The 9212-nt window shown below is 46.0% G+C and overlaps 1 long non-coding RNA gene across 1 annotated transcript; it reads right to left on the reverse strand.

The window, feature by feature from the left end:
• Window positions 1–2769: 2769 nt before the first annotated feature.
• On the reverse strand, window positions 2770–3245 carry LOC114909511 (uncharacterized). Its single transcript, XR_003797337.1, has 3 exons — window positions 3177–3245; window positions 2890–3013; window positions 2770–2812 (listed from the first exon to the last, which is right to left on the reverse strand). It is a non-coding gene; the product is annotated as an uncharacterized LOC114909511 (long non-coding RNA).
• Window positions 3246–9212: the final 5967 nt, after the last annotated feature.

Raw genomic sequence — 9212 nt, forward strand, 5'->3', positions numbered from 1 at the left:
TTTTATCTTGTAGGGGAGACAAGTATTAATCCCATATTTAGTAAATTGTAAAATTTATTGCTATAGTCTTATCTCAAGTGATGTGCAAGAGGCTGCATGTATTGTACTTTGAGCTCCTAAGTCAAAGTTTCTTTAAGGGGTCCAGAGTGTTACTGTCACTGTTGGCCTCAAGGCAAAGCAACATTAAAAAGCAACGATAAAAAATAAAGATCATACTATTACAAAATGTAGTAAGACCAAAAATAATTCTCAGCTGTGTTTCTATTTTTCAAGTGTGAGGTGATAAGAAACAGGAAACAAGTAGATCTTTGTAGACAGTGAGCAGTAAAAGTCTTTCTTATTGTTTTGAGTAATTTACTCCATGTGTTTCAAGTACTAAAATTTAGTGTGGAGTTTATGTGTCTGAGTTACAACTGGAATGTAGGATATTTGTGCTACAATGTCGCCCCCAAAAGGACACATGTGTAACCACATCCTCACATCTTCAGTGTCTTATCTTCATTGATCTGGTCTTTATATGTCTGTTCTTGTGTTCGTACATATATATGCATACAGTTTTCTGTTTGTACAGTTATTTCCAGAAATCACTGCAGAATACAAGAAATGTATTTCCTATAGTGGCGTTAACAGTAACAAAAAGGATACTGGACTGTATGGAGTACACACACACACTTTCAGAACCGCTTGTCCCATACAGGGTCGCGGGGGAACCAGAGCCTACCCGGCAACACAGGGCGTAAGGCCGGAGGGGGAGAGGACACACCCAGGACGGGACGCCAGTCCGTCGCAAGGCACCCCAAGCGGGACTCGAACCACAGACCCACCAGAGAGCAGGACTGTGGTCCAACCCACTGCGCCACCGCGCCCCCTATGACTGTATGGAGTATTATCAGTTATATGGCAAGACTACATATGAAGAGCAGTAACACATCAAGCTCTTGCACTATATTTGTAGAGTTAATATGATAATATAATGACCCGTATTACTCAAAAGTGTCACATTTGAGCATTTATTATAAATACTTGTGAATGACAGGAATTGTGGGAAAAATCTAAGAGTTGTTGAATCACCGTGGAGACTGACAGGATTTATTAGGGAGTGAGTTCCGATTGAGAAGTGTAGAAGATGAGCTTGAGGTGTAGATCCTTGAGAAAAATGGGTCCTGGGACTGAGTCCATTATTTCCTCAGATGTTTGTTAATTCTTTTCACTGTAGGCTGACGGGGGGTGCAGTGGCACAGTGGGTTGGACCAGGTCCTGCTCTCTAAAGGGTTTGGGGTTCGAGTCCCACTTGGGATGCCTTGCAGCGGACTGGTGTCCTGTCCTGGGTGAGTCCCCCCTGACGCCCCAAGCTGCTGGGCTAGGCTCCGGCTCCCCACAACCCCATATGGAACAAGCAGTTCAGATAGCGCGTGTGTGTGTGTGTGTGTGGAGCTGTCTGTTTGTTCACACTTACTTTTTCTACAATGATGTTGATGTGTTTCTTTATTACCACACTTACACTTTATTATTACACTTTATTACAAGTGTAACTCATATTTTAAAACTGGTTTTACAATACCTTAGTTTAAATAAACCAATGCAATTAGTAAAAAATGATATATTAGCCATTTGATATAGTAAACTACTGTGGATCTTTCAGTTATTGTGAGAATGCAGTGTTTCTCAGTCACAGTGAGGTTTTTGTACAGAGTAAATGGGTTTCCTGTCACTGTGGGACTCAGGGCACAGTAGTACATCGCAGAGTCTGTCAGTGCTGTAGAGGAGAACTTCAGATCGACACGGTTGTTTCCTTTATCCAGTATAACTGACAGATGAGGATGTGTAGATTTCTTTTCCTTTTCACCTGAGTAAATGATCAGGAGATTTTCTGGTTTTGATCTGGAGTACTGTCGATACCACTGTATGCTACTTAGAGTACCACTGTAGTTGCAGGAAAGTGTAACATTGTTTCCCTCCAAAACATGAACTACATCACTGAGTGGTGTAATTGAATCTCCAGCACTGTAATCTGTGGGGAACAAGAATTATTATGTTAATTCATGGACATTAATACTTTCAATATAAAATGTTTACAGTCTTGTGTTTATCCCTGAATAGAACAAGTTCACTTGAAATGCTGACTTGATGCAGATTTCATCCTTTTTACATCAATGTGTAAAAAAATGAACTGTAAATTGACTTACCTAGGAGTGCTGAGAGCAGGAGAAATGAAGAGAACAACATCATGGTGGATGGAGAAAGACACGCTGACAGTGTGTACAGTTAGAGCTCAACACTTCCTCTACTGTACAGGAGAACTCCTCCTGCCCTGAAGTGCTCAGCTCCTCCTTCACACACAGCACAGACACACACACACACACACACACACACACACACACACACAGCACACACACACTCAACTGTGCAGGAACACATGTTAGCATCAGGTTATTGCAGGTGATATAGTAAGGCTGAATATATTTAATGCACTGCATCATCTGCAGGTGAAAACATGTTGTCCCCATGTTTATACCTGGTATTAATGCTGACATTAATAACGAGATACTGTACTGCCACTGATTCGTAATTACGTAAAAACAATTACTGAGATAAATATAAATTTTTGGATTTTTGAGACATCTTACATTTCATGTGAATGTGAAGAGATGCACAGTTCAGTTTCTGTAAGGGGTTCAGAGTGTTACTGTCGCTGTGGGCCTCAGCGCACAGTAATACACAGCAGAGTCACACAGCTGCACGTCCTCTATTGTCAAAGGAACTGTCTTCATACTTGTGTTTAAGTTGGCACTGAACCTCCCATGGAGCTCTTCTGAAACATGGACACCACTGTCAAAGGAGTTCTTTTTCAGCATGTACTGGGGAGGGTCATTAGGACGCTGGACGTACCAGAAGAGAGTGTATGAAACTGTACTACTGCTGAGTGTAAAGTTACAGCTGAGAGCCACCGATCCTCCTTCGTATCCCATCACATCTCCTGTGGACTGAGTCACTGTGTCTTCAGCTCTGATTTCTGGGGGAAAGATATGTTGAGATACATTAATGAACAGCAGAGGAAATATTTGCTTCCAAAAAAATGGAGATGTAGAACTGTTATATGAAGCAGAAAATAATTTCCATGAAGCAAATGTTTCCAAGTGAAAGTGAACTGAAATAAAATAATGACGAAATCATACCTAAGCAACACACAGCAAAAACGAGAAGAGTCCTCAGGCACCATTCCATGGTAAAGCTGTAGAAATGACTACAGGCAACAAAGAATCAGTTTATTCTGTGAAGGAGGTAAAACTGTCTTTCTTCCTTTGGCTTCCAGTCTGTCTGTTTGTGTCTCTGAGTAAAACCAACCCCAAGTGAGATGTCTGTCAGACAGCACTTGAATGAAAAAGGATGCTTGGGCCCCCTTCAGGAAGAATGTGTAACAAGATTCTTACATATTCATTCGATTCTCATCAGAGATTTCTTCTGCTTCATACAATTCATCTCTCTTTTATGTGTGACTCTATGTGAATGTATTATGAATTTAATCATAACTTTTATACAATTAGTTTTTCTGAAACTCTGTATGCATTGTTTGGGTTACTGCCTTTGGATCCAAAGGTCGCAGGTTCATTCCCACCTCTGGCTGTAGTACCCTTGAGCAGGGTACTTACCCTAAATTGCTCCAGTAAAATTACCCAGCTGCATAAATGGGTAAATAATTGTAACCCGGACAATGTAAGCGGATTTGGAGAAAAGCGTGAGATAAATGAATAAATATAAACGTAGATGTACTGTTATACTGAACACTTTCAGAAGAGTCTTTTATCCAGTTTTTTATTTTGATATTAATGATTGTTTCTGGTAGCAGACTTAAATTTCATTATTTTGTGAAGAATGTCTGGTATAATTAGTATAAATTGAATGTTTTTTCCATATAGATTCACCACTGATTGTTAGTGAAGCTGTAACTGTTCTTGTATCATCACAGAGACACAGTGTATCACTGTGGGCTCCACAGCACAGTAATACACAGCTGAGTCTTCTGTCTGAGTGTCACTGATGGACAGGTTGGTCGAACGTCCCTTTCTGTCCACATCCACTGAGAACCTTCCTTTGGAATCGGCTTCATTAAATCCATGAATAATATATTCAGGTTCTTTGTTCACGTGCTGTACATACCAGTACATAGAGTTGAAGTTAGTGATGTCATGGTTGCATGTCAGCAGAGCTTTGTCTCCCTCCAAAAAATATATAAAAGGTTCCTGTTTGACTTTATCTGCATCAACTCCTACTGAAAAAAGGACAAGAAAAAAAAACTAATTAGACTGAGAAATTCTATTTCCACTGTTAGAAGCTAAATGATAAACATACTTACACATTAGTCCAATAAGCAGCACTGTTGTAAAAACAATCCATCCATCCATCCATCTTCCTCCGCTTTTATCCGGGGCCGGGTCACGGGGGCAGCAGTCCGAGAAGAGTCCTCCAGACTTCCCTCTCCCCGCACACCTCCTCCAGTTCCTCTGGAAAAACCCTAAGGCGTTCCCAGGCCAGCCGGGAGACGTAGTCTCTCCAACGTGTCCTGGGTCTGCCCCGAGGCCTCCTCCCAGTGGGACAAGCCCGGAACACCTCCCCAGGGAGGCGTCCGGAACAGATGCTCGAGCCACCTCAACTGGCTCCTCTCGATGCGGAGGAGCAGCAGCTCTACTCTGAGCTCCTCCCGGGAGACTGAGCTCTTCATCCTGTCCCTAAGGATCCGCCCAACCACTCTTCGGAGGAAACTCATTTCTGCTGCTTGTATCCGCGATCTCATTCTTTCGGTCATGATCCAGAGTTCATGACCATAGGTGAGGGTAGGAACGTAGATCGACCGGTAAATTGAAAGCTTCACCTTACGACTCAGCTCCTTCTTCACCACAACAGACCGGTGCAATGACCGCATTACTGCGGACGCTGCATCGATCCGTCTGTCAACCTGCTGCTCCATTTTTCCCTCACTCGTGAACAAGACCCCGAGATACTTAAACTCCTCCACTTGAGGGAGCAACTCCCCCCTAACCCGGAGGGGGCAATCCACCTTTTTCCGACTGAGAACCATGGCCTCGGATTTGGAGGTGCTGATTCTCATCCCCGCCGCTTTGCACTCGGCTGCAAACCTCTCCAGTGCACGCTGCATGTCTTGATTCGATGAAGCCAACAGGACCACATCGTCCGCAAAAAGCAGAGACGATATCCTGTGGCCACCAAAACAGACACCCTCCGTTCCGTGGCTGCGCCTAGAAATTCTGTCCATGAAGACAATGAACAGGATCGGTGACAAAGGGCAGCCGTGGTGGAGTCCAACATGCACCGGCAACAGGTCTGACTAACTGCCGGCAATGCGAACCAAGCTCCTGCTCCAGTCATACAGGGAACGAACAGCCCGTAGCAGCGAGCCCTTAACCCCATAATCCCGAAGTACCTCCCACAGGATGCCACGAGGGACACGGTCGAATGCCTTCTCCAGGTCCACAAAACACATATGGACTGGTTGGGCAAACTCCCATGAACCCTCCAACACCCTAGTGAGGGTATAGAGCTGGTCCAGTGTTCCACGGCTAGGGCGAAAACCACATTGCTCCTCCTGAATCCGAGGCTCGACTATCGGTCGGATTCTCCTCTCCAGTACCCCGGCATAGACTTTCCGAGGGAGGCTAAGGAGTGTGATCTCCCTATAGTTGGAACACAATCTCCGGTCCCCCTTCTTAAAAAGAGGGACCACCACCCCGGTCTGCACCGTCCCCAAACTCCACGCAATGCTGCAGAGGCGTGTCAGCCAAGACAGCCCCACAACATCCAGAGACTTGAGAAACTCGGGGCGGATCTCATCCACCCCCGGAGCCTTGCCACCGAGGAGTTTGACTACCTCAGCAACTTCAGCCAGGGTAATGGACGAGTCCCCCTCCGAGTCCCCACCCTCAGCTTCCTCTACGGAAGGTGTGTCGGAGAGATTGAGGAGACCCTCAAAGTACTCCTTCCACCGCCCGAGAACATCCTCAGTTGAGGTCAGCAGCGCACCACTTCCACTGTAAACAGTGTTGGCGGAACACTGCTTCCTCCCTCTGAGTCGCCAGATGGTTTGCCAGAATCTCTTTGAGAGCGACCGAAAGTCTTCCTCCATGGCCTCACCGAACTCCTCCCAGGCCCGAGTTTTTGCCGCGGCGACTGCCAGAGCCGCGCTCCATTTGGCCCGCCGGTACCCGTCAGCTGCTTCAGGAGTCCCATGACCCAGCCAGGCCCGATAGAACTCCTCCTTCAGCTTGACGGCATCCCTTACCTCCGGTGTCCACCACCGTGTTCGGGGACTTTTTAGCCGCAGCTCCGAACCGCCGCCCTGACAATGGAGGTGTGGAACATAATCCATTCGGACTCAATGTCCCCAGTCTCCCTCGGGACCTGGTTGAAGCTCTGTCGGAGGTGGGAGTTGAAGACCTCTCTGACAGGGGCCTCCACCAAATGTTCCCAGCAGATCCTCACTATGCGTTTGGGCCTGCCAGGTCTGTCCAGCTTTTTCCCCCGCCATCGAATCCAACTCACCACCAGGTGGTGATCAGTTGACAGCTCAGCCCCTCTCTTCACCCGAGTGTCCAAGACATATGGCCGAAGGTCAGAAGAAACGACTACAAAGTCGATCATCGATCTCCGACCTAGGGTGTCCTGGTTCCAGGTGCACTGATGGACACCCTTATGCATGAACATGGTGTTTGTTATGGACAAACCATGACTGGCACAGAAATCCAATAACAACTCACCGCTCGGGTTCAGATCAGGGAGGCCGTTCCTCCCAATCACGCCGCTCCAGGTGTCACTGTCGCTGCTCACGTGGGCATTACAGTCCCCCAGTAGAACGGCAGAGTCCCCAGTGGGAGCGCTTTCCAGCACGCCCCCCAGGGACTCTAAAAAGGTCGGGTACTATGCACTGCCGCTAGGCGCATAAGCACAAACGACAATGAGAGACTGTTCCCTGACCCGAAGGTGCAGGGAGACGACCCTCTCATTCACCGGGGTAGACTCCAACACATGGTGGCTGAACTGGGGGCTATTAATAAGCCCACACCAGCCCACCGCCTCTCACCTTGGGCAACGCCAGAATAGTGGAGAGTCCACCCTTGGTCGAGAAGAGTGGTTCCAGAACCCAAGCTGTGAGTGGAAGTGAGCCCGACTATATCTAGACGGTATCTCTCAACCTCTGAGATCATTCAGGCAGTCAAACCCCTCCACCACGATAAGGTTCATTTATTTTATTTATTTTTATTTTTATAGAGCACTCTTCTCACGCAGTGACACAGAATGCTTTAAGACAGGCATAAAGAAAGAAAAACAGATACAAACAAAGAAGACAGTTGACTAATGGCTACCATAATGAAGAACTTATTACAGCACTATAAGTATACCTACTGGCCATCGGGGAAAGGAACAAAAACTCCCAACTGAAGGTTGAGGGAGAAAAAAACCTCTCGGGGGTCCACGGTCCAGTGGTTGCCCACCCCTCCTGGGCATTCTAGAAAGTAACAATTTGTAAGCCAGTGTTTCACAAGTAATTATCATGTTGGTAAATGGCATCTTGGATCCCCACTCGGCATGGAACATCTCGATCGTCATGGCAGATGGACATCATCCTCTGTCAGCACGGGATTTGTCTGTCAACACTTGCTAGCCTCCTTAAGTCTTATGTGGCTAGGTAGTGCTCAACGAGAAGATAGGACAGAGCTAGTAATTTGTTACTTAAGTAAATTTAACATGCATTTTTATAAAGGTGATAAACAACCAAGGCAGGTGGAATTACATTACGAGGTGGAATGCCTGAGTGAACATATAAGTCTTTAGTTGGGATTTGAAAATAGAAACAGACGGAACATTTCTGACAGTAACTGATAGACTATTCCACAGTTTAGGTGCTCTATAATTAAAGGCTCGACCTCCTACTGAGGTCTTATTGATCACAGGTACTTTAAGGTAACCTGCATCTAATGAACGGAGATATCGTCCTGGGATATAAAAATTAATGATCTCACAAAGGTCAGCCGGAGCAATGCCATGTACTGCCTTATAGGTCAAAAGTAGGATTTTATAATCAAATCTATAAGAGACCTGGAGCCAATGCAAGGATTTAAGTACCGGTGTTATATGATCAAACTTCCTAGTTCTAGTGACAATTCTCGCAGCAGCTTTTTGTACCAACTGTAGCCTGGATACAGTCTGGTACGGACAACCCGACAATAAAGCATTACAGTAATCCAGCCTGCTGGAAACAAAAGCATGAACCAGTTTCTCAGGATCCCGTCTGCAAAGGAATCGCCGCATTTTAGCTATGCTTCTTAACTGAAGGAAGCACGACTTAGTCAAAGCGTTTACATGAGATACAAATGACAGCTTTCCATCCAGCAGGACACCCAAATCCTTGACACAATAAAATTTAGTGTGGAGTTTATGTGTCTGAGTTACAACTCGAATGTAGGATATTTGTGCTACAATGTTGCCCCCAACAGGACATATGTGTAACAACATCCTCACATCTTCAGTGTCTAGTTCCAGTTCAAGTTCAAGTTTATTGTCATAGATACAAGTACCATGTGCAAGTGTCTTGAAATTCTTCCTGAATGTTTCTCTACAGGAGGGGGTGTGGTGGTGCAGTGGGTTGGACTGCAGTCCTGCTCTCCGGTGGGTCTGGGGTTCGAGTCCCGCTTGGGGTGCCTTGCGACGGACTGGCGTCCTGTCCTGGGTGTGTCCCCTCCCCCTCCAGCCTTACACCCTGAATTTCCGGGTTAGGCTCCGGTTCCCCGCGACCCTGTATGGGACAAGTGGTTCTGAAAATGTGTGTGTGTGTGTGTGTGTGTGTGTGTGTGTGTGTGTGCTTCTCCACAGACTATGGACAAAGACAGAAACATCAGAAATACTGCACAAACAAAACAATGACAGTGAGTAGTGCAACAGCAATAACAATAAATCATGGTAACAGTAATAACAATAATACCAGTTGACAGCCAGAGAACTCAGAATCAGAATGCTTAAAGTGGCAGTGTAATTTACCAATGTGCTTGGGCGGAGCAGTCCAACTCTAGTTACTAAGGGTAGCACATTGGATAGTGTTGTATAGTCCTACAGCAGTTGGGTAAAAGCTGTTCCTGTACCTAGCACTGCGGGTTATGAAACATGGCGCCGGCACAAGGCGATGTGTTGATTGCTTCTCCTTG

The sequence above is a fragment of the Scleropages formosus genome, chromosome 25 (genome assembly GCF_900964775.1).
Source record: "Scleropages formosus chromosome 25, fSclFor1.1, whole genome shotgun sequence".
In the NCBI taxonomy this organism is placed as follows: Eukaryota; Metazoa; Chordata; class Actinopteri; order Osteoglossiformes; family Osteoglossidae; genus Scleropages; species Scleropages formosus.